This window comes from Stegodyphus dumicola, chromosome 12 (genome assembly GCF_044657685.1).
Source record: "Stegodyphus dumicola isolate Sdum_Otavi_A_Nest chromosome 12, ASM4465768v1".
Lineage (NCBI taxonomy): Eukaryota > Metazoa > Arthropoda > Arachnida > Araneae > Eresidae > Stegodyphus > Stegodyphus dumicola.
Genome location: NC_140779.1, coordinates 108,787,658 through 108,814,239, shown reverse-complemented (window position 1 = coordinate 108,814,239; position 26,582 = coordinate 108,787,658). Strand labels below are relative to the sequence as shown.

Below are 26,582 nucleotides of genomic sequence, written 5' to 3'. Positions count from 1 at the left end.
ACAGGACGCCATCTAGTGGTCTTCAAAATGTTCCAGGACACTGGCACAAACATGTGACAGCCGGGAGTAAACGAGAAAAGGATCTGGCACGCCAGAGTGCCGGCCAGGAAACTAGTACTTTTTTGTATTTTGGAATGTATGCCTGAGAGTCGGCGCGAAAATGTTAATGGGAGAAAAAAAATGGATTGATGCGGCGTTTATAACGTCGGATTGTGGTGGTAACAATTCCACATTTTTTTTTCATTATCTAATTCAGCCCAAATCTGAAGCAATTCGCTCTAAAGAACAAACTTTCATTCCAATTTCTTCACGTTTTAAACCTGGCTCATTTGAAGACGCTATTTAACGAATTGTAGCGCTTCGTGAACGTTGCTCTAACAGGTGTTCTTCTTTTAATAATATTTTCCTTGTTAATAATATTTTAAACCAATAAATTCAATATTAGCTAATTCACTGTCTTCTGTCTTTAAGCATCACGTCCATACATCACACCAATGTTGATAATGGATAGATTACCAATCTACTTTCCCCTTAAAATTTTATTGCGTTCTAATTCTTTTATAACAAAATAAAATCTAAATATAAATAGTGATGCCAATCTCTTCGAGAAAACTACTAAACTTGTAGCCAGGTTTATTTTGTTATTACTTTCTCAGTGAGTTTTTCCTTAAGCCATTCCAGAAAAACATTTTGATGCCTGTCATACACGTTGATAGACAAAAGTTTGCAGTTGCCACTTCAAGCCTTTTCTGGTCGTGGCTTAAAGTAATCGTTCAAAGGATAACTATCGTACACCCGTGGCAAACAAACTTCGGTTATATCGGTTAAATTTCATTGATTCTAGAAGATATTCTTTAGTTTTTAGGCCTATATCCAGTTTTGACGCTTTCGCCATCAGATCCTAGATGTGCTAATAACAAGGCCTGTTTAGAGGCTCAGGAACACCCGCAGTTGTGGGGTCGAATTTTGAAGAGGGCCCTGCAAGATATATGCCTATTAGATATTTTTACGTATATTTACTACGAATATGGACAATGTCCATCAAAAACTGCATCGAGATTTTGTGGCAGGTATGGAAGGCGAATGAATGTAAACTAGGACCTCTATTTGGCAAGCAGTAAAAGTTAACAAAACTTAGTATAATTTTTGACAAAAACAGTACATTTCTGCTTTAAATTCTTGAGATTAAAATTATCATTCACCATGAATCCCGACATCTTTGCTAATGCCACTTTTCTTTTGCTTACTTAGCCTGTCACAATTGCTGTTCCTTCTTCTGGTCTGGAATACATTTATACTTAGTTCCCTTTCTTTGGAAAAGTAAGAGAAGGTATTGAGGTTGATGTCAGTGGCGTAATAGGTATATGAAAAGTATGTACAAGCATGGGGACCCGCAGCCTTACACAGCCTTTATGTGTTCAATCTCATCCCTGATGAAGAATTCTTTGGGAAAAGGAGGAATTGTTTCCCAGTTTTGAAAAGAACAACTTGAGGTCTACCTGGTTGGTGTTCCTGGCCTTATAATGTAAGTGATTTCAGATGTTTGTTTTATTCTGCCAAAAGTGGTTAGAAAAGGTAGAGGAATGCCTTCGAAATCAATAAATTCTGTTCCAAGTCTGTGCAATGAATTAATAATTGAGTTACCCGTAATATTGTAATTAAAACTTATATTTTGCACTTAATGAACTTTATATTTAACTAATTAAAGTACAATGAATATGTCATTAATTAGAAGTTTGGCTAGATAAAAATTATTATATTTTATTATTCATGCAACTCATTCCCCTCATGCATCCCTCAAGCCTCCCAGTAAAAATGATTTTTATAAAATTTCAAGCATTTTTGTGAATAATTTTTATTGCGGATCTGCTGTATTCCATTCTGTCTACAATTAATACATAAGAAAATAAGCCAATGAAAAATAATTTTTCTAATATGAAAATAAGAACACGCAAACTTTAATTAAATAGGTAATTTTTACCTGGTAATTCCTAGCCAATTAATTTTAAAAACTACATGGGACAGCTAGAGTATGTGTATTTATTATAAAAAATTAATAACGTAGAAAATCGATAGAAATTAATAGGAGAGGAGGATAAATCTTTAGCATGCATTAATCTTTTATAAATATTGCCGAATTTCACTTAGGAAGTTTCCAGTATAAATGTATGTATTTAATGTTATATTTTAAGGTGTCTATACATGTGCATAATTTAAAAAAGTTTAAAAACATGTATTATAAGAAGGATTCTTTATTCATTTTGCACATTTTTTGACTAATTTATATTTTTTGTTTCAATAAATCATACTGTATTGTTAGCGTAAGCTTTCTTTGAATGTTTAAACTACTGTTCTGTCTGGCTGCTAGTCAGAAACAAACAATAAATACAATTTCATACGTATTCCCCACCAATCTAGAGTCTTTTCGTTAGTTCTGCATTTTACATAGCATATTCCTTTTAAATATAAGTAAACATTATTGATGCCATTTGGCGCTAATACAAAGACCGGTGAGATAAAGAATTACTGTATTACCTTATATTGTTGTAATATAAATAATTATTGTATTAAATTATAAATATTGTTGTAATGTAAACAGTAGCGTGTCTATCTAGCATTTGATAATTCGTAGTTTGAATCCCGTATAATTAATTTTTTCCTTTTCCTGCTGGAAAAAAATATGCCTCTACAAACTATTCCCGAAAACGACAAGCTTAATTAAGGCGACCTGGTGCTTTATTTCAAACCATAGCTGATTCCTTAGTTTTTACTCGTCTTTGCTGACTTAAATGCAGGAAAAAAGGGGAGTATACTGGTAATTAAGTAATCCAGCCCTGACAAAAATCATCATCACTTAAAAAATCGTTTCCGTTTTTTATTTTCTTTCTTGGAGTCATGTAAATTATAAAGCACACTTCGAGGAAAGATTTTTTTTTTTTTTTTTTTTTTTTTTTTTTTTTTTTACAATAATGAGAAAGGTAATTTCAGTGAAAGAGTCGTCGTTGCGTTCATGTTTACTGCAGTTTTTAGGTTCTCGAAATATTCGAAAACAGAATATATTTTCTTGTAATCAACAGATTAACATGTACACGTTGCGCATTTAAAGAGAAATTTAAAAATCAGATTTTGTCCTTAAGGTTTATCATTCACCAGCTGTTTTTTTCTCAATATTCTTATTTCATGGCGCAATTTCTAAAATATCACTAGTAAGAACGATAGAATTACGTTCATTGGTAGATGATATGCTTTCTAGTACTTCCAGTATTCTCACGTGAAATTGACCTCAAATATAGAAGTCGTTTCCATAAAAAAATTTTGCAAATGTAATAATGTATATACTTTATCTACGAACAGGTATTTCAAGTGAGTATAATAATTCTGCAATAGTTAAACTAGATCTCGGATAGTACTATCATTAATGTACGATATTTATGTTTCAAATTTAATCAGAAAACAGAGCGATATAAAAACATAACGCCACGCAATATATTAATTTTTCTTTTGAATTTCACCAACAAACACTGGGATTTAATATAAGTGTGTTGCCGCTGTCGGAATTAAAATATTTTTATATTTATTGTCGTTCAGCAAAGAGTAAGATATTTAACTTTTCTTTCACAATTTATCTGTGTGTTTCTGATTGACAAACCAAGAAATTTAAAAGCAATAAACGCAGTTCTTAATCGCCGTTATTACTGATTACTAGAGGAACTCATAAAATGACACAATTTTAGACTAATGGCCGCGTTCGTCGATAGTAAGTAATAAAATTAAATGAAAATTTTCATGTGAAATTTTATAGATGCTTTATTATTGCATATTTTGGAAAGTATGAAATTGAATAACAACAATTTACAAAGCTTTTAGGAGTTATTTTGTATCTCTATAGAAGCATTTTTATTCTTGAAGAAGGACCATATTCGGTCGTCTTCCATTCTGCAAATCCTAAAAAAAAAAAAAAAAAAAAAAAAATAAAAAAAAAATAAAAAAAAAATAAAAAAAAAAAGAGAAATAATAAGGTGATTAATATAAATAAATTTTAAGGAAAACTGCAATAATGAAACCGGTAATTTTAATGTTTTAAGTTGCGTATTTATGGAAAGAGAAGTAAAAGTTCAGGAAGGCAGACAAATAGTTTGAATTCCTTATCCATATACCACCCTATATCTTAGGGCTCTTTTTGTGTTCAGGTTTATTGGGAGTGATAATTGATGTTTGAAGTGAGGCAGGCAATTTGTTTAAATATCAAATACAAAGGGGGAGTTTTTAAAAATCTTTGTGAAAACACAACGTAAAAGTACCGTAATTCTTTATATATTTTATTCTGCTTACTAAAACGTTTCCAATAAATCTTATAGTTCTGGCTTTAATTGAAAATCTTACATTGTAAAAAAATTACACTTGAAATATTCAGATATATTAGAAATGATGTATAAAATCCTTTAAAGTGAAACATGCATTCTATTTAATATTCTTCTTAACTTTCCTTTCTTTAGAGATTCAGACTAAAAATATTTCTCGAAGTGAAAACTACAAGAGTAACGGTATTAACCTTTAGCTGTTAGAAAGTATTCATTTCGCTTATTTTTTTATAAAAATAACATCAAAACACTCGAGGGCTATCTGTTTGAGAGAAGTCATGCTTTCATGAAGGACTCTCTCAGGGAAGCTCGCTCATATATACGTTGCACATGGGGAAAACCACGAAAACACTCATACAGTGATCACGTTTACGGAATTTTTAAAACCGGGCCGAACTACTATCGCTCAAAGACTTTATTGCTCGGCCTCTCGGAGGTGTAAAGGACGATCGTTTGAGGGAACAGAACACGTAAGGAAATCTGGTAACCATTCGTTTGTCGAAGGAAGACTTGCCTTCTTATTATTTCATAACAATATAAAATTCGAACACTAGTTTTCCTCACCGCTTATGCTTTTTCTTCTAAAATGTATGGACTGTCATTAAAACACAGCACTGATATTCAACATAATTTAACAGGAATGTCAAATGTAGAAACATTAGGGGTGAGACTGGGTATTCCTGTATAAAACTAAAAACAATAATTTCGTCTTTCTTCTTAACGTGTCGTTTTAGTAACTGTACCTTGAAAGACGTTTAAACGGTGATCAGTTGAAATTTAAATGCAGATCATCAAACACATGTTAAATGCACTCATTTTTAGACTTATCACTATACCTAGCTGAGTAACGTAAGACCACGTATCACCCCATGCTGTAAAACTCCTATTAGATATTAGATATTATCTTATATCATCCCTTATATATATAAACCTCTAGCGTCCTATACACTCAACCAACCGAAATAAAGTTTCAAATATTGTTATTTGAAGGTAAGCTATGGAGATTGTGATGATTTGAAAACAACAGAGCTCTCGCGGTTACAGTAGCAGTGAAAACATTTCGGAATTTTAGAGTGGCGACGCCCGCTTTCGTGTTGCGAAAATTGATCAACCCCTTGAAAAGCCGTAAATGACAAAACCTGTAAGCATAAAATATTTGTAAATAACAGCATCAATAAGAAACCGATGACCACATAACAGAGGAGAGAGGAATATAGGTTTTATTGGAATTGCAAATTTTGAACGTGTGCATTATTTCAAGATAGCGTCATGTCCTGTAACATTACAATTTCGGTGCCACCACGATCTTCCTAAGCCCGACAGACTCTTTCTTCTGGAGTTACCTAAAATCTAAGGTGTGCACATCAAACCCCGGAGATTTGTCGCAATTAAAGATGGCATAAAATGTGAAGTTGTAGAGATACCTCAAGCGATGTTACGTTTGTCATTGTTGACAACAATCTCCCGATGCAATGAGCTATCATCTGCATAGGTGGGCACGATTAAAACTTGGAACTTCGACCCTCTTCTCTCTAGTGAATTGTCGTTTACAATGCTCGTCTTTACAAATGTTTTATGAGCACGGCAGTTTTACTCATACGTATATCGTTCCAACGCCATTTATGGTTTCACAGTGCGGTGATCCCTTTGCGCAGGAAATACGTGGGTATCCCCTTTCGTAAACATCGAAATTTTTTTTTCTGCAACTATAACCGTAGAGGTACATTATTTTAAATCGTCACAATCTCGAACACATACCTGAAAATAACAATTTCGGAAATTCCATTTCAATTGGTTGTGCGGATAGGCCGCTAGAGGTATATACATATTTTTGACTCCCCTCCATGTAATAAATGCACTAATTTTGGTTAATAAACTGAAAAAAAGAGTTTTCTCTGAAAGTGTATTTTAAACTTTATTTAATGAGATTATTATTATTTTACTATTTAATGAGATGATTAAAACATGTATATGTAACTAATATACCTACGTATAAGAAGTTCAAAATATAATCAAGAAAGTTTCAGATTGATAATCAGTTATTTTCACACACACACCAAAAAAGAAAGAAGATATATATTGACAGGAAAAATTTATCATATATTCACCGACTATGATAAAGGCACTGAGATATGCTAGATACTTCTCTAGGTAAATGAAACCGTCATTAACTAAAGCACGATAGCCTGTCGCTAGAAGCTCCTACCAATCAAATTAAAGGTTAATCCTGTACATCTAAACATGTTAAAGCTCGCTAAGATATAAAAGATTACTCTTTGAAACAGGAGAAAAGCTTGCTAGAATAAAAAGAACAGGCTTGATGCACATAAATGTTTGGATTTTTCATCACCCACGCCTTGAACAAGGAAAGGAAATTTTTTTGATTTCACACCAAATTTAGCTACAAAATAAGTAGCCAAAACCTTTGTCAACTTGGCGATATCTCGCCAAATTACCGAAATACACATTTACTCAATGTTAAATGGGCTTGTCCAAGTATTCTTACTTTTCCGGCATTGCTTTCTTCTTGAAAGTTTTTATGTCATATTACACAGAAAATACAACAGTTTCTTAGAAGAAAAACCGAAATAAATTGCTCGAAAAGCATCTATCTATGATACAAATTAACACAAATTAAAAATTGGAAAATATTGAATATAGCACATGAGTTATTGATTGGATGATTTTTGAGTGCTGGTTGACTGCAGGAAGAGGCAACTGTCTCCTACTCTTGACCTTAGCACGGAAATATTGGGAATGAAATGATTTCGTTGAAACTCAGCAATTTATTAGCTAATGAGATATAATTAACGTATAAGAAAGTATCTAAAATAGAGATAAAATTTCTACCAGAGAAAAGGAGGATTTCCTTAATTACTACTGATGGTTTGGAATCAGAAATTTCTCACATGTTTGTTAAATCACAAGTTACAATCAAGTTGGATTTGTATTAAAATACATTTTGTTCATCGGTGTTTCCCAAACCTATTTCCTTTTGCTACATTTTGCGTAGCTGTAGATAACTAGATTTAAACACTGCGATTCTAATAAGGATTCAGGGAAGTGTCTGCTTGGATTAATAGAATAGATACAAATTAATAATAATAATAATAACAAATCGTATTATGTCAAATCTGTTAAGTACAGAAGAACTTTCTGAGAAAGAATGGCTAGTATTTACGTTATACCAAAGTAATTCACAAACATTCATCACAATCATCCTTTCGAACCATCGGAAAGAGAATCAGGGACGAACTACTAGTATCGCTCGGTTTTAGACAATCCGTTAGTTGCGCAAAAGGTTCCATAAAGACTGCAGTATGGAAAACTCATATCCAAATAGCAAAAATACGAAATGTTATAATAAGCTATAACCGCAACTGTACAAGTCAGTGACAAGCATTGTTTTTGCTTAAACACTCGGAGTGGCATTGCATTGATTCATATCCTTAATTTAATCTTCTTTCAAAACTGAAAGTTGCTAATAATTGCCATTTCCCGGAAAGAAAAAGTAATGCCAAAAAGACAAAACGTATGAAATCTGGAGCGTTTCTGGTCTTGTGTTTCTTATCCGTTAAACTAACTCAAGTAACAATACGCAATAAGACAAATCTTTTAATTTAAACTTATTCTTCCCCTGCTCCCCGTTAAACTACGTATTCTACCCGCTATACGTGTATCAGGAAAACTAATAAAGAAAGCTAAAATCTAATGCAGAAAATATACTTTCTTAGAAGCAAAACCGAAATAAATCTCATCTCTTTCTTTTCCTTCTTATGCGTCTTAATAGTAATCTCTAATTCTCACGTCGACTTTTCTCGCTGGAAATTATTTTCAAACAAAACATTTCCTTACAGTGAAATTTACTGCAGTTAAAAGCAAAATATTTACCACTCTGGACGGTATAATGGTTAACGTAGGCTGACCTAATCGCTTGCACGAAATAAAGAGTTAACTTCTACGTAAGGTTTTGCTGCAATATTGCTATGCTATCTCTCTATGAGGGAATATGTTAAAGTTTTCGCCTGAGATGAATATTGGTAATGACAGGGTTTATATAGGCAATGAGACGGCTGAGCAATCAATGTGTTCAGCTATTTACAACGTATCGGGATGATTAAGAAAATCTAAGCTTCTGCTACGGGAGGAAGACCCGTAAATATACACTCTCGTTCGTAATATTAAAAAAAAAGTATTTAAAATATCAAAATATTTAACTCCCGAAACTATTCCATTATCTCTTAAACTAAAATTAAAAACGTAATGTCACAATCTACTTACTATTAAATCTGCTGTGCGGAGGAATCTCTTTTATGCTTGTAGAGACATTAGGTACGTTTTTGGAAGTAGGAGAGATGAAAAAGAAGCAAAGCCTTCGCCGAGAATCTAAACGCGGACCTCTGGAATACGCACCCAGCGTGAAGACCACCACACCATGAAGACCCGCTAAAGCGGCTGTGAGAAGTACCTTAGAAGTTTAACTGTCAGAACAGCCTCAAAGAGAAACTTAAAAAAGCAGAAAATTGCAAAGGGACGTAGCTTTGCTTACAGAAAAATCTTACCGAAACGACTAGACCTCTAGTTGCAAATACATTGCATGGACAAAAATATGGTGAAACCTGTAAAAAGAATGCTCAAATTAACAAAATTCTTCTAATTGAAAATGTAATTATTGAAACGGATGTATATGTAGTTTGTGTGGAAATAAAACCTACAAAACTAATCAGATATCTCTGTTTATTTCCAGAGTGGTTCTGTTCAGTGGCAAGCGAATTATATGTAAATAATTTCAAAGAGGACAAATGTTTTATCTCATATGTAAAGTTCTTCTATGACCAAACTTTCCTGAGTGTTGCGGGGTAATTTATGCAAGAACATTTAAGGCAGTGCAGACGGTTTAGTCATCCAAACTGATGGCGTGTGTCCAAAGCGCTGACATGTGCAGCAGAAAATAGGGAATTTTTCTATCTTGAAATATTTTACGTTGGGTGGTAGAGAGAAAAGCTTTCCTATACTGGTGCTGATATATCCTAAACGTGAATTCATTTGAGAATGTGACATTCTAAAGATGAATATCTGCTTCGGCTGGCTTACTACCGAATTTTGAAGAGACATTCAGCTGAAACCTTTCATGGTGCTTCATTTTATAAGAATCTTGCATAAAGCAGTTCTTTGACGGTGATGTTCTGAAAATGTGCTATTTTTGTGGGAAGATAGACATGACGTCAAAAGTAATGACGTGCTTGTTGGACGTCTTCCGAACTCAGTCTTTTCTGACCGAATGCGCAGAAAGCGATCGTTACAGTTTATTGTAAATATTAGTTCATCTCCGATAGATATTCTGGCCGTTGAAGATGAGATCTTTTCAATATTAATCATGATATACTTTGAATTTGGGTTAATGTGAGAATGTGGTTTTCTTAAATAATAACATCTGCTTCAGCTAAATTTCTACTGAAACTTGATAAGCGAATCAGATGCAATTGTTAATGCTGTCTTTTATTATTTATTTATTGGAAATTCGCTTACGGGGAATACTTGAGGCTAAAGTTCTGAAATCTGCTACTTTTCCAATGGGAGACAGGAAATACTTCTATTTATTAGTCGTTTTGAAATTAGTCTTTTTGGGGTTAAATGTGACTGTAGACCCCATTTTTAATATTGGTTCATCCTGATAAGAAGTATTCCTTCTCTTACTCTATTGAAACTGTTTACGAACACATATTTTTCATTCTTAAAAGAAATCTTGCATTCTCCAAAGCAAGTGTACATGTTGATAAAGGTTTTCATTTTTGAGCAGCTTTTTTCAAATTTTTACTCAAATCCTCTAATTCCTATTTCTCTGCTTATTTATAATGGCGAATTTGGTTTACTTTTAAAAGTTTTCTCAAGTTCTTATTAATATTGTTTGTTTCGCGAGATGAAGAATAGATATTGTTATAGTTTGATACATTAAGAATTTGCATGAAGACGCATAGAAATTACATACTTACCAAACAGTCAGGAGTATTCATTTTCTGCCGATAGGGCGGAGTTGTGGATCAGGGTCAGGAACAGCCTGGATGACAGACAAAGTTGCCACCATCAGAGCCGCGAGGAAAAGTAGACTGCGTTTCAAAAGTTCCATTTCTGAGATGCACGAATTCAATACGTATGAATAACTTAACTCGGAGATATCCTTTTATAATACAACTTCTATAAAAAAAAGTATGCTATATCATGCCAAACAATTAACCACACAGAAAGAATATACATTGAGAAAACGAAATGATTTGCAAAATGCAAAGTATATTTTAAACATTCGTAAGTTTTTGAAATAAATTTCCTCATTTAAAGGAATTTTTTTAAATCTTACCAGGAATTTGTTGGTTATTTCGGTGACTCAGCATTGATTCATTGACTCATGTCGGGCACTTTTCGTGAAATGATTTGCAAAATACAAAGCAAATAATCCAGGCGTTTTTGAAAGAAATTTTCTCTGTTGAAGGAAGATTTTAAATTTCAGTGGGGGTTTGTTGGCTATTTCCGTGACTCAGCATAGATTCATTGACTGATGTCGGACATTTTTTGTGAAATGATTTGCAAAATACAAAGTATATTTTAAATATCCATGTGTTTTTAAATAAATTTCCTCAGTTGAAGCAAGTTTTTAAATTTCAGCGAGGGTTTGTTGGCTATTTCTGTGACTCAGCATAGATTCATTAGCTGATGTCGGAGGCTTTCTGTAGATGGGTAAAATGCAGAATCATCCTAAATTTTCTCGAAGCTGGATCCTAAACATATATCGAAACTGACCAAAGTTTTGAATCCCTGAAACCTTAATATAATAATTAAGAAAAACAAATTTTACTCAGTATTGAGAAAGTCTAACTGAAAAAAAATTTGGAATCCATATTTGAAGAAAAACTGCACTTGTATTTATTAAGAACACTTGAATGAAATTTAATGAACGGCTACGTAACTAAAGCACATGAATCTCGATATTAATTTAATGAGTGTATTTTGACAAATCTCGGAAAGTATTTACCCTTTTTAAAGAATTTTTGAAAATCAAAGCAAATGCGAAGGGTGATGGAGACTTTAAGAATTATATAGATTAGCATAGATTTTTTTTTCATTCTGTACCCCCATTTCATTTTCGAGACTTTGCGTGAACACAAGCATTAAATGTAGAATAAAGATATAAAATTAACGATTTTATTCCTTTAGTAAACAAAATACAAAATAAAAAGAAGTAACTTTGGGATTTTTTTGAAGCAAGCAAAAATTACTGAAAGAAACACCCCTTTTGATAAGATTCAAAGAAAATCACATTTTGATAAAATAGATAGGTTTTTTTTTTTTTTTTTTTTTTTTTTGCTGCATAGCAAATTAAATGCAGTATTTGGAACTGCTTAAGTATGTTTAACGATTTTCAGCACTGAGTTGTTTAGATTTAATAACTGATAAAGCTGGAAAAGTTCTTTTATATAACGATGTTGTCCTGAATGGCAGAGAAACATTTAATGCCATACCAGAAATTCAAATGAATTCTATTAGTTTCAGTCCGGATTCAGTCAAGAAATTTTGCTAAAACATAACTTTTGAGTCATTAATAAATTAATTTTCCTCTTGAATAATTTTATTAATGTCAATTAATAAAATTTCTTTAAATTCGGTCATCTTAATTAAATTTTCGAGACTCCTTTTTAACAACATACTGGAAAGGATATGATATCAGCTGTTTGGTCAAGAATTTCACAGATGAAATAATATCGTCTTATGAAAACTCTTCTACCGAAGTTCCCTAAAGCAATCCCTTGAAAATTCTTATTCAATAGAGGAACCCTACCTCGCAGAAAGTATTCTTTTCCTTCCAAACGTCACAGACCGACGCAGATACTCGATATCCATTTTGAATTTCCTTTACGCATAGAAGTTTGAAAAGGTGGTTGGACTATGATGACGTTTCCATTGGGGTTTGGACTCACAGGACATATAATTTAGTCGATTCTGCTGTAATAGATTCTGTAGTACAGCGCAGGCAATTGATGGATGTAATGAAACTGTGTTATTATTCAAATACGACTGCGTGATTCTTATAATAAGATGACTTGGTGAGAGTTGCGACGGACTGGCGTTGGAGAGGACGTGCCAAATAAATCATCAAAGTATTATTGTCTTATTTAGTATTGCATCATATTGCAGAGACATAAAGTTATTTTTTGGAAGCAGGAGACACTTGAAAAATGAGAGACGCCTTCACCGGAATCGAACCATGGACCTCTGGAATGCTCGCCCAGCGTGCAGACTACCACACTACGAAGGCATGCCAAGAAGGTGGGAGAAGTACCTTATATACTCTTCCTTTTAAAGAGCGACTGGGGTCCCAATCGCAATATCCTGGGTGAGGAGAATCATGATCCAACACCCTTTTAGTTCGGGTGCCACTAGGTTATTTTTTGGAAGCAACAGAGATTGAAAAATGAGCAACGCCTTCGCCGGGAATCAAACCATGTACCTCTGAAATACGCGCCCAACGTGCAGATTACCACACCACGAATGCATGCCAAGAAGGCGGGAGAAATACCTTATAATGTTATTATATTTTTAGCTTGAATTCTTTGTAGTAGGAAATATGCGTATCCACAATAAGAAGAGCTTATTGAAATTGAGAATTATATTTTGACATGAGAGTTCCCAGAACAATTTGTATTATAATGCAAATATTTTCAACGACAAAAATTTGAAAGACCTTTTTAGTGAACATTTATTTATGAAAAACATTTGAACATTTATTTTGTGAAACATTTTGAACATTTACCTTGTAGAACTTGTTTCATCAAAAGACTACAAAAAATTTTCATTGGACATTAAGACGACATTGGATTTAGCATCTGTTTAATCGTGGAGGAATTTTGAAGAAAAACTGACCTTTGAGTGGGTATTAAAAATAATACTTATAATTTTCATTCAAATTATATTCATATATATTTTTTATGTAAAACTTTCGGGTGTATGCTAAATTAGTGTAAATTACTTTACACGAAAAATATAGTGAATGCACAGAAATTAAAGATTTGCACATGTCGGAAATGATAAATAGGAAATATGTGTGGGTATTTATGCATGTGCTTGCAAAAATCATGTATCTGCCTTTGACAAAATACTTAAATATCCATTAAATTATTTATAAATGTATTTGAAATGAAGAATTTATTCACTTATAAACAACTGATTAAATGAAAATGATACTGAAAAATTGGCATTTACTGGAAATTTTGGTCTTTATGAATTTAATAGATTACTTTTTGGTTAGAAAAATTCCCCAGCTGTATTTCAAAGAGCTCTTAGACAAATTTTAAAGAAATATCAGATTTGAATTTGCATTAAATTATTTTGATGACATTATCGTATTTTTTTCAAATTTTGATGAACATCTTAAATGTCTTAAAATAATATTTGACATATGTGAGAAAGAGAATATAAAATTCAAACAATCTAAGTGTAATTTTGCTATAGAAAAAATGAAATTTCTAGATAATGATATTGAAGCAGGAAAATATCAACCCCGTAATGTAAACATTGAAGTTATTAGAAACTTACAACCCCCTAAAAATGTTAAAGAATTGCAAACATTTTTAGGAATTATAAGGATATACCATAAATTTACTCAAAATTATGAAAAAATTGGAGTTCCTTTAACAAATTTATATAAAAAAGATACTCCTTATAAATGGACTCGAAATCCATTGGGGTTTTCCCGCACTGGTTTGAATCCTGTCGACTCTGCTGTAATAGATTCTGTAGTAGAACGCGGGCGGTTGAATCCGTAACGAACAGCGAAAATTTTGATGCCGCAGAATGATGAAAAGCTGATCCCAGTGAATAAGAAATTTGGCAGTCAAGGTATATTTAATTCAAATTTTATTTCAGTAAACATGCTGTGGCCACAATCAAGTAGGCACATTGCCTATTCCAAAAAGTTTATATTTTAGATAAATTTGCAGTAAGGTATAAGGAGCAAATGGCCTGCAGTCCAGCTAGGCCAAAGCGTAGAAAGCAAATGATTTATGTTCAGGGCGAAATCTTAATTCAGACTGAGTTAGCTTTGGTTCTCAATTCATTTTGATTGTATAATTAATACTGCTGTATAATTACAATTGACTGTTTGAGTTTTAGTTCCGTTTGCATCACCCGAATTATGTAAGAGTCATATGACATGGATTAATCTAAAATTGACGCATACTGTAAAAAAAAAAAAATCTGTAAGGTTACTAAGAAAAGTCGTGGAAACTGAGATGCCATGGACTATTTGAGTAATCAAAACAGGAATATTCTTAGTAACTTTACAGAGATTATACCTGTAATGGTTACAGATGTTTGACACGTAATGTTACAGGAAGATATTCAGTAGGCACAACAAAGTTTTTGTATGTTGATTACCGAAGCATGTGTCTGTAAGGTTACAGATCTTTGATCTGTAATGTTACAGGAAATTATCGTTAAGTATAACATGGTTTTCATATGTGATTTACCAATGTTACATCTGTAAAGATTACAGGAAATAATAGTGTAAGTGGATCGTAATTTTTGTATGATGATTTCTAAAGGGAATATTTGTAGATTACTAGTGTTCTGCTTGTAAGGTTATTGCAAGTGATTATGTAAGAAGAACGTGTATTTTCATGTGCAATATTAAAGGATATATATGTAATTGTTGCAGATAATTTACTTAAAAGTTCTTCCAAACAATTATGCATATCGAACATATTTGTCTTATACAAAATACATAAATTATCTATTCTCAAATATTAAATATTTTGATTGTAATATTACTATAAATAATTACACATGTAGAACATATGTTTCATGTGAAATGTCTACTGCTACTGCTTGTAACGAAGCATGCTGCATTTATTTATTTGTGGGGAAAGGGAAGTTATGTAACTTTAATTATTATTAAGTTTTTTTAAGTAAAAATACCTTAGATTTTCTAAAAGATATACAACATTTTCTTTCAAAATATTCCCAATGTTAAAAAGAAGCTCAAATTTTATGTTTTTCTTACATCTGCATTACTTTCCTTTATTGAATTTTAAGATATCTGAAAGTTACATATGCATCATGAAATAGTTGGAAAGAAATCTGTGCTTAATGGTTTTTTGGCAATAAATTAGTAATGTTGTAGAATTCGTCTTTTCCCCCCCGCTAAACACTGGTAGTTCGGTCCGAGGTTCAAATCCCGCGAATGGGCTGGTTGCATGGGCATTTTCGTGGTTTTCCCCATGTGTAACGTATATATAAGCCAGTTTCCCTTCGAAAGTTCCCCACAAAGGCATTTCTCCCCTTAGGCAGATAGCCCTAGTGTACTTTCCCATACTTAAATAAACTAAACCAAACCATTCTCCTTTTCTCCACCTGCGTAATCTAAAGAGACTGCAATTGGATATGATTGCAGTAAAAAACATTTTAATTCTAAATAAATATTTTTTCAAATTCTAAAAAAAATTACAGATATAACTCAACAATGAACTTAAATTAAGTTATCACAAGCTATCCAAAATTAATTATTTTCATGCTTAATTGCATTATTCATTAAATTACAACATGTAATTCTTTTAGGCATAAATGCTTTTTAATCTCTTCTATTCCTGACCATTAATTGAAATAATAGCTTAATTAATCGAAGTAATAGATTAATTAATTGAAATAATAGATGACAGTTGTACAGACATTTTGCCAGATTTAAAACTTAATTATTAAGTCCACATGAATCGTACATTACACATCCATTCTATCGAATAATGATCTAATTAATAAGATCAAGTTTCTTAATTATTGGCCCTGACGCATGTTATTTGGAAGGTTTATGGATTATATGGATCAAAACAAAGAATCTAAAGGCCATCTGCCTAAAAAAACGGATGCTTTTGCATAGGAATTTTTAAGGTAACTTTGATAATATTCGCATTATAAATATGCACGAAGCATACCGGGGCGCCAAACTGTTCGTCGACATTTGAACCTGCTTCGAACTACCAGTATTCAGCAGTTTTACCGTTCATTTCCTGATGCGTCATATGTCTTCTTAAAGGGATACGATTCTTACCACAGCAATTATAAATATTTTAGGTCATGAAATAAAAGCGCGAAAATTTCTAAAACTAGTTTTCAGGAATCCTTAAAGCCTAAAAAAACATTTACTATAAAAGATCTGATTGCCTTTTGTGCATCATATATCTAGATTCAAATCCTAGAGAATGGGCTGCCTGTGTAAATGTTTGTGTAACATGAAGTTTTCCTTAAAATATTCCTTTCCTTGGACAGATGGCCCTCTCTTGCTTTGTCACATTTCAAATAATCAATTCAAGCATTTAATGTAGGTATGACTTCACAACTTCCTTCCAAATTCTAACTGAAAAATTGAACAGAACCTCTTGATACTGTGTCTATAATACATGATAAATATAGAATGATCTTAAAAATTTAAGGAAGAAAATATAACTTATTTGGAAATGCCTTGATCCTATAATTATATTTTTCTCTGCTATGCCTAGAAAATTAAGAAATGTAGACTTAAGAATGTAAAAACTGCAGGTAGACATTGAAGATAAAGAATTCAAGCATTATTAATTGATATGACAGTAGTAACAAACTAACAATTTCTATGAAAAATTGTTAATGCATAATGGTTCCTTAAAATTTTAATTTTCAATCCTTCTGTTAATTTACAAACATAATGGAACAATTTATCACTATAATCAAAATGACTCGGATTTTCTTCCTTTAACTGATGTTAAAAATACGATGATTATTTCAAAATTCCTGTGGATGATTTAATTGTTCTTAAAATTTTCTGTTCATTTATTAAATGCTTCAGATTAATGTTTTTGTTATCATCATTTCAAACCACTTTTTAAATCTTCGAGAAAAATGTTTAAATCTTCATTCAACAAAATTACATTTTTAGATAGATTTTTATGAATTAAAAAATTCTGTAAGATAATATTCGTTCACATAAGATATTAACTTAGTATTTGCTATATAAGATATATATTAGTATTTGCTATATATATTTGCTATATATCACATAAGATATTAACTTAGTATTTGCTAACATAAGATATTAACTAAATATTCGATGAAGCCTTTTAGTGTAACATACAGGTTACATAAGGAAACATTTCATTTTAATGTAATGTTCCATAATCATATATTTTATTTCAAAAAATATCATATTCTGAAAATAGATGAAAATATTGGATATTGCAATGTATTTCACTCCTAACATAATAAAGCTAGCGTGAAGATCAATTAACACTCAATATAATTCATAATAATGAATTTCGTTATACTAAACTACATATTGCAAGATTAGATTTAGTTGACAAAAACTATTAAAGATAATATAAAAGATCTATTTGGTTCCAGCAATTTAATGCAGAAATGAAAATACTTTTAATACCATATATTAGTGGTTCTCAACCATTTTACCTTTTCTAGATCATGCCTCTCCTCCTTACTTGAAAAATAGATATACACTTATTTTATTATATTGTAACGTTTTTATAAATTAAATAAGAAAAAGGTATGGAAAATGTTGATATATACAAAAACAGATCTTGCATTCAAAATAAACAGGGGAAAAAAAAAAAAGACGACTTATCCAAATGCTACAATGAATCTTCTATTGCAGATCTTGAAAATTGTACACTGTGAAAAATGAATGTGACAAACAAAAATTGGTTTAATTTTGCACACAATTCTTTTGCATACATATCAGTGAACACTGGGGGGGGGAATTATTTATTCCAATACTCAGAATATAGAAACAAAAATAGGTTTATTTTTATTTGAAAACTATCCAAAAGGAAAATAAAATAAAAAATAAGTAAAATTTATAGATTATTCTTGTTATTTTTAATTAATCATAATTGTGAAGGAGCAGTCCTCTTCTTAGGATTCAAAGCAAGGCTTCCTAAATAAAGAAAAAATCACATTCTTTAGAAATACATGATAACATTTCTAAATTTGTTATGTGACATTTTAATTCAGAAGCTCTTCATAATAATTACATTTGCAAATGCACTTGCACATATTCCAAATGATTTAAATCTTTTTTAAAATTAAATAATTAAATTGCAAACAAGATTCATATTCATTCTTTCATGAAATCATAAATTGCATGTATCATCCATTTTTGAAGCAAAAGCAGTAAAAATTTAAATAATTCATTTTACAGAAAATAATTTGAGGTTTATTAGATATTTAGTATATCTATTTGTAATATAAAATAAATCTGTAAAGTAGTTTTAATAAAGATCAGATTTCTTAAGATTAATTTCTCTAGAGATTGAAATGTATTAAGGTAGCATTTCTCAATCTGTGGATCATACAGCTTGCCCTCGTGGTCCTCCGAAGTTTCCAAAGGAGACAAAAAATATTTAGCTGAAAAATCTCAGAGTTTAAAAATTACATATGACAATCATCTATCACCTTTTCTCGTAAGACAGACATTTTATGAAATTTATTATTGGTTATCCTACGTACAGACTTCCCACTCAGCCTTAGCAAAAAAAATTATGAATAACGGTGAGTAAAAACGAATGTGATAATTTAAAAAATTATAAATTAAATTACCAATTAATAAACAAACACTGAAAGCTGAATTTTCAGATTTTGTTTAATAATTTGTTAAATAAGATTTTGAAATAAGATTTCAGATTTTTAACAGTCGCCAAAAAAGTCTCTCTTTTAATCTCAGAGTTTAAAAATTACATATGACAATCATCTATCACCTTTTCTCGTAAGACAGACATTTTATGAAATTTATTATTGGTTACCCTACGTACAGACTTCCCACTCAGTCTTAGCAAAAAAATATTATGAATAACGGTGAGTAAAAACGAATGTGATAATTTAAAAAATTATAAATTAAATTACCAATTAATAAACAAACACTGAAAGCTGAATTTTCAGATTTTGTTTAATAATTTGTTAAATAAGATTTTGAAATAAGATTTCAGATTTTTAACAGTCGCCAAAAAAGTCTCTCTTTTAAAATCTGATGAAGCTTCTTATTTAGATGTTCAAAGAATGAAAGACCATTTGAATAAAGGATTCGAGATTCGAAAAATCAAATATTCAGCCTGTTACAGTTCCATGTTTAACGTTTATCCATGCCAGCGTGTCTTAAACTTTGCATCCCAAAGGGGTTGACAAAGAGAATATTTTGTCTCAAATGTTGGAGTTTGGAAAATGTAATTAAGATAAAGAATTTAAAGAAATTATATTAATTGACATTAATAAAATTATTCAAGGGGAAAAGGAGTTTATGGAGCAATCTAATGACTCAAAAGTTATGTTTTTGCAAAAATTCTTGCCTGAATTCTGGACTTAAACTAGTAGAATTGATTTGAATTTCTGATATGGCATTAAATGTTCCTCTGCCATTCAGGACCTCATGGTTATATGAAACGACTTTTCCAGCTTCATCAGTTATTAAATCTAAACGCCATTCACTGTTGAAAAACGTTAAACATGCTTAAGAAGTGCCAAATACTGTATTTAATTTACTACGCAGTCAAAAAAATCTGTTTTATTAAAACATGATTTTCTTTCATTAAGTTTTGTATACTTCAAACAAATCCCAAAGTGACTTCTTTTCATATGCATTTTTTTTACCAAAGGAATAAAAATCTTGGTAGGAAAATATTTATTTTTATTTCATCACTCTACATGTTATACCTACGTTCGCAAAAAATCTCGATGATGAAATGGGGTGCTGTATGAAAATTGTCTAAGAGCACTAATCTATATAATTCTTTAAGTCACAATCTCCCTTTCGCATTTGCTTTCAGTTTGGTTTTCGTCAAATATGGATTTCAAATGTTGTTTTTATTAAAGCTTCTTAATATTAAGTTAAAATGCGTTTTTTTAAAATTATTATATAAAAGATTTGAGAGATCTGAAATTTTGGAGATATTCGATATATATTTATTATCTAGATTCTAGGAAATTCAGAATTCTTCTCATATGTAGTTCTTAAAAATTATTAATTTAAAAAGATTTGTACTGTGCAAAGACTAGGAATGTGAATTTCGCATTTATATCAGATAATTCTGCATTTTAACGAACGTGTCCGACATCAGTCAATGAATCTATGTTGAGTCACTGAAATGTGTAATCTATGCTAAACCCGCTCAAATTTAAAAAATTTTCTTCAATTGAGAAAATTTATTTAAAAAAGATATGGATTTTTTAAAAAGGACTTTGTATTTTGCAAATCATTCCGTTCTTGGAATGTATATTCTTCCTGTGTCCTTAATTGTTCTGTTTAAAAATTAATTGTTTCTATGATACTGCATATTTTTAGGACTAGGCTGTATTATAAAAGCAGTGCTTCAAGCTAAGATATTCATACCGATTCTATTCGTGCCTCTAAAAAATGGAATTATTGAAACGCAGTCTGCTTTTCCTCGCGGCTCTGGCGATGGCGACTTTGGCTGTTATCCAGGCTGTTCCTGACCCTGATCCACAACTCAGGTCTTAGGGCCGAAAATGAATGCTCCTGACTGTTTGGTAAGTATGTAATTTCTATACGTGTTCATGCAAACTCTTAATCCATTAAACTATAACAATATCTACTCTTCATCTCGCGAAACAAAACTGTCAATAAGAACGCGAGAAAACTTTTAAAAGTAAACTAAATTCGCCATTATAAATAAGCAGAGAAACAGGAAATATAGGATATGAATAAAAATATGAAAACAGCTGCTCAAAAATGAAAACGTCTATCAACAGTTACAATTGCTTTCGAGAATACAAGATTTCTTTCAAGAATGTAAAATATAATGTGTTCGGTAACAGTTTTAACAGAGTAAGAGAAGGAATAGTACTTACCAGGAGGACCAATATTAAAAATGGTGTCTACAGTCGCATTCAATCCCAAGGTCGAAATTCAACTCGAAGTTATAAGTCGAAAATTGTATGATAAACAGAAATGGCAGTTTGAATCTGGCAGCCACACTTTGGCAACTGCAGCTGTCAGGAATTCTAACTCTTTCCTTACGTTGTTTTTATTATTTAAAGTTTTGAAACCATGTTATTCACCTCATATGTTACTTATGTATCTTTTGTCTCCTTTGTATAAAAATATTCCACAATATCCTTTCTTTATCATTCCACGAGTATGTTCTGCAATGCTGGTGTTTAACCACAATGTAAGACTTACATCAGCATAAAGTACCAGGCAACAATATATATATATATATATATATATTTGTGATGAAAGACGTATCAATAAAAATGTACTACGTTATTTTGACTATAAAGACAGTTGAAGCTTCAGCGATTTAATCTAAACTCTATTTTACTCAAACAGCACTAATGAGCTGTTGCCAAGTGAAAGAGTGAGGATTTGTTTTAATTTTCAGTCTACTATTCTAATCTTAATCATTTTATCCAAGTTAGTTAAATTGTTTATTAGTAACATCTACCTGCTACAAAAGATAGTGTTGTGAGAATACTGGTTTGCAATAGACTGAATGCACAGATCCGATGATAGGTTAATAAAATTTATTTTTATTAAATGAAACACTTTAATGTTCTTGAATTTTCCACAGTAATACTCGCACAGGTGTTTATAGTATCACAAAGTACAATCACTAATTATGCTTCAAACTAATAAAATCGTTAAAACAATGCAGTATAAAGCGCACCTAAAGAGAGAGTTAATCCGGAAATATCTCAGTTTCACGCTGGACTAACAATTTGCAACAACACTAAGATGCGGTCTGTGAGCTTCCATAGTTTTACACCGGATGCCGAGATATAATTTCTGCTTCTCGAAATCACTGGAAAGCAGTATGAGGTCGAATTACGATTGCAGCTAGTATAGTGATTAATTACTTATATTCAATTACAGAACCTACTACGGCGCCACTGCAAAGACATTAGGAATTTTTGAAAGCAGGCAAGATAAAAAATTAGCAATCGCCGTTGCCGGGAATCGAAACACGGACCTCTGGATAACCGGTCCAGCGTGCAGAACCACTACACCACGAAGGCACGCTAGGAAGACGGGAGAAATACCTTATAACAGTACCTACTACGACGATACATAAGGACATAGTTCTGGTTGGGCGCCTACACTGCGCACAATTACGTGTATATTAGGATTAGTAGCAAACCAACCCAGGAAATATAGGCGATGTAGCACCTGACCAAAATGTCGCCAAATGGTCGCTAAGTTTGGCGACTTTTGTTGATTTCACACCAAATTTCACTCAATGTTAAATGGGCTTGTCCAAGTATTCTTACTTTTCCGGCATTGCTTTCTTCTTGAAAGATTTTATGTCATATTACACAGAAAATACAGCAGTTTCTTAGAAGAAAAACCGAAATAAATTGCACGAAAAGCATCTATCTATGATACAAATTAACACAAATTAAAAATTGGAAAATATTGAATATAGCACATGAGGTATTGATTGGATCATTTTTGAGTGCTGGTTGACTGCAGGAAGAGGCAACTGTTTCCTACTCTTGACCTTAGCACGGAAATATTGTGAATGAAACAGATGTATATGTAGTTTGTGTGGAAATAAAACCTACAAAACTAATCAGATATCTCTGTTTATTTCCAGAGTGGTTCTGTTCAGTGGCAAGAGAATTATATGTAAATAATTTCAAAGAGGACAAATGTTTTATCTCATATGTAAAGTTCTTCTATGACCAAACTTTCCTGAGTGTTGCGGGGTAATTTATGCAAGAACATTTAAGGCAGTGCAGACGGTTTAGTCATCCAAACTGATGGCGTGCGTCCAAAGCGCTGACATGTGCAGCAGAAAATAGGGAATTTTTCTATCTTGAAATATTTTATGTTGGGTGGTAGAGAGAAAAGCTTTCCTATACTGGTGCTGATATATCCTAAACGTGAATTCATTTGAGAATGTGACATTCTAAAGATGAATATCTGCTTCGGCTAGCTTACTACCGAATTTTGATGAGACATTCAGCTGCAACCTTTCATGGTGCTTCATTTTATAAGAATCTTGCATAAAGCAATTCTTTGACGGTGATGTTCTGAAAATGTGCTATTTTTGTGGGAAGATAGACATGACGTCAAAAGTAATGACATGCTTGTTGGACGTCTTCCGAACTCAGTCTTTTCTGACCCAATGCGCAGAAAGCGATCATCACAGTTTATTGTAAATATTGGTTCATCTCCGATAGATACGCTGGCCGTTGCAGATGAGATCTTTTCAATATTAATCATGATATACTTTGAATTTGGCTTAATGTGAGAATGTGATTTTCTTAAATAATAACATCTGCTTCAGCTAAATTTCTACTGAAACTTGATAAGCGAATCAGATGCAATTGTTAATGTTGTCTTTTATTATTTATTTATTGGAAATTCGCTTACGGGGAATACTTGAGGCTAAAGTTCTGAAATCTGCTACTTTCCCAATGAAGACAGGAAATACTTCTATTTATTAGTCGTTTTGAAATCAGTCTTTTTGGGGTTAAATGAGACTGTAGACCCCATTTTTAATATTGGTTCATCCTGATAAGAAGTATTCCTTCTCTTACTCTATTGAAACTGTTTACGTACGCATATTTTTCATTCTTAAAAGTAATCTTGCATTCTCCAAAGCAAGTGTACATGTTGATAAAGGTTTCCATTTTTGAGCAGCTGTTTAAAAATTTTTACTCAAATTCTCTAATTCCTATTTCTCTGCTTATTTATAATGGCGAATTTGGTTTACTTTTAAAAGTTTTCTCAAGTTCTAATTAACAGTTTTTGTTTCGCAAGATGAAGAATTGATATTGATATAGATTAATACATTAAGAATTTGCATGAAGACGCATAGAAATTGCATACTAACCAAACAGTCAGGAGAATTCATTTTCTGTCGATAGGGCGGAGTTGTGGATCAGGGTCAGGAACAGCCTGGATAACAAACAAAGTTGCCATCGCCAGAGCCGCGAGGAAAAGTAGACTGCGTTTCAAAATTTCCATTTCTGAGATGCACGAATTCAATACGTAGGAATAACTTAACTCGGAGATATCCTTTTATAATACAAGTTCTATATAAAAAGTATGCCAAACAATATCATGCCAAACAATTAACCACACAGAAAGAATATACATCGAGAAAACGAAATGATTTGCAAAATGCAAAGTATATTTTAAACATTCGTAAATTTTTTAAATAAATTTCCTCAATTAAAGGAATTTTTTTAAATCTTACCGGGAATTTGTTGGTTGTTTCGGTGACTCAGCATTGATTCATTGACTGATGTCGGGCACTTTTTGTGAAATGATTTGCAAAGTACAAAGCATATTTTAAATATCCAGGCGTTTTTGAAAGAAATTTTCTCTGTTGAGGGAAGATTTTAAATTTCAGTGGGGGTTTGTTGGCTATTTCTGTGACTCAGCATAGATTCATTGACTGATGTCGGACGTTTTCTGCAGATGGGTAAAATGCAGAATCATCCTAAATTTTCTCGAATCCTAAATATATATCGTATCTGTCCAAAGTTTTGAATCCCTAAAACATTTATATAATAATTAAGAAAAACCAATTTTAATTAGTATTAAGAAACACGAACTGAAACAAAATTTGGAATCCATATTTGAAGAAAACTTGCCCTTGTATTTATTAAGGAGACTTGAATGAAATTTAATGAACGGCTACGTAACTAAAGCACGTGAATCTCGATATTAATTTGATGAGTGTAATTTGGCAAATCTCGGAAAGTATTTACCCTTTTTAAAGAATTTTTTTAAAATCAAAGCAAATGCGAAGGGTGATGTAGACTTTAAGAATTATATAGATTAGCATAGATTTTTTCATTGTGTACCCCCATTTCATTATCAAGATTTTGTGTGAAGGCAAGCATTAAATGTAGAATAAAGATATAAAATTAAAGATTTTATTCCTTTAGTAAACAAAATACAAAAGGAAAAGAAGTAACTTTGGGATTTGTTTGAAGTAAACAAATACTACTACTAATAATAATAATATTGGAAGAAAATCACCTTTTGATAGGACAGATAGGCTTGGTTTTTTTTTTTTTTTTTTTTTTTTTTTTTTTTTTTTTTTTTTTTGTTGTTGCATAGCAAATTAAATGCAGCATTGGAACGTAAGTATGTTTAACGATTTTCAGCACTGAATGTCGTTTGGATTTAACAACTGAGAAAACTGGAATTAAGATACTGGGATTAAGTTTAAGATAGGCTGACATGAATAAAGCTTAAACATGGAACGCTAAATTCTGTCTCGAAAAAGTGACAATCTGGAACACAGACCACTATAAAATGACATTCATGGTAGTCTGGGCGAACTGACAGAATTCGCGTTCCTTTCGTTAAAGAATGCTCATCAATTAGTTTCAATAAAATTCTTAGTTAAAGAAGTTCTCAGTTAAAATATTTCATAAAACAGATTTTTGGCCAGAATATGAAAGATAGTAGTGACTTCAAAGCAGGCGGAAGATTCGAATTTTAGAATCTCGAATCGTTTTCCAGATTCGAAGTATTCAAAAGATCTTTCCTTCCTTGAACATCTAAATAAGAAAACTTCATCACATTTTCAAAGAGAGCTCTTTTGGGCGAAGTTTAAAATATAAAATCTTTCAGAATTTTTTAATAGTTACTAATTTAATTTGCAATTTTTATTAAGTATCGCAATTATTTTTACTCACTGAATTCGCAATATTATATTATAAGCACGAAAAATATATTAGGGAAAAGCAGAACGGAACGTAGTACGAAATCAAAAATTAACGTATGTCATAATTTAGGTCCAGTAAAAATTAATTGTTTGACCATGGATAAGAAACGACAAATATTCGAAAATGTATCTATAAAACTGTATTTCGGTAATGCCATGTTATTCGAAAAATGCTATCGGAACATTCACACAGTTTTCTGGAATTGCGTATTTTGAAATTAGATTTCCTGTTAATTTTTGTCATAAGGGAGTCAAACTTCCCATAATTTTATTCTTTCATAACGACTTCATTTTAATTTATAAATCTTTAACAAATATGAGTATAGGAACCGGGAGATCGAGTTAAAAGTTAGATTTCGTTATTTGTCGAAATTAGTATTTTTAAATTTGGCAATGCTAAAATCTGAATATATTCATCATTTAAAAGAATTATGTAATTTAGTGTATATGACAACGACAAATGAGTGCAAAAATAAAGTCCCAGCAGAAGTCAAAC

The 26,582-nt window shown here is 31.7% G+C and overlaps 2 long non-coding RNA genes across 2 annotated transcripts in view; one reads left to right on the top strand and one right to left on the bottom strand.

Annotated features, from left to right (window-relative positions):
• The first annotated feature begins 3,278 nt into the window (after window positions 1-3,278).
• The window catches only part of LOC118188138 (uncharacterized), a 40,846-nt gene continuing 17,542 nt past the window's right edge, over window positions 3,279-26,582 (top strand). The window contains exon 1 of the long non-coding RNA XR_015044350.1: window positions 3,279-3,363. This is a non-coding gene — a long non-coding RNA (uncharacterized LOC118188138). The remainder of the gene's footprint in view (window positions 3,364-26,582) is intronic.
• Window positions 3,790-10,552, bottom strand: LOC118201795 (uncharacterized). The gene is made up of 2 exons (XR_004760311.2): window positions 10,355-10,552; window positions 3,790-3,945 (listed from the first exon to the last, which is right to left on the bottom strand). It is a non-coding gene; the product is annotated as an uncharacterized LOC118201795 (long non-coding RNA).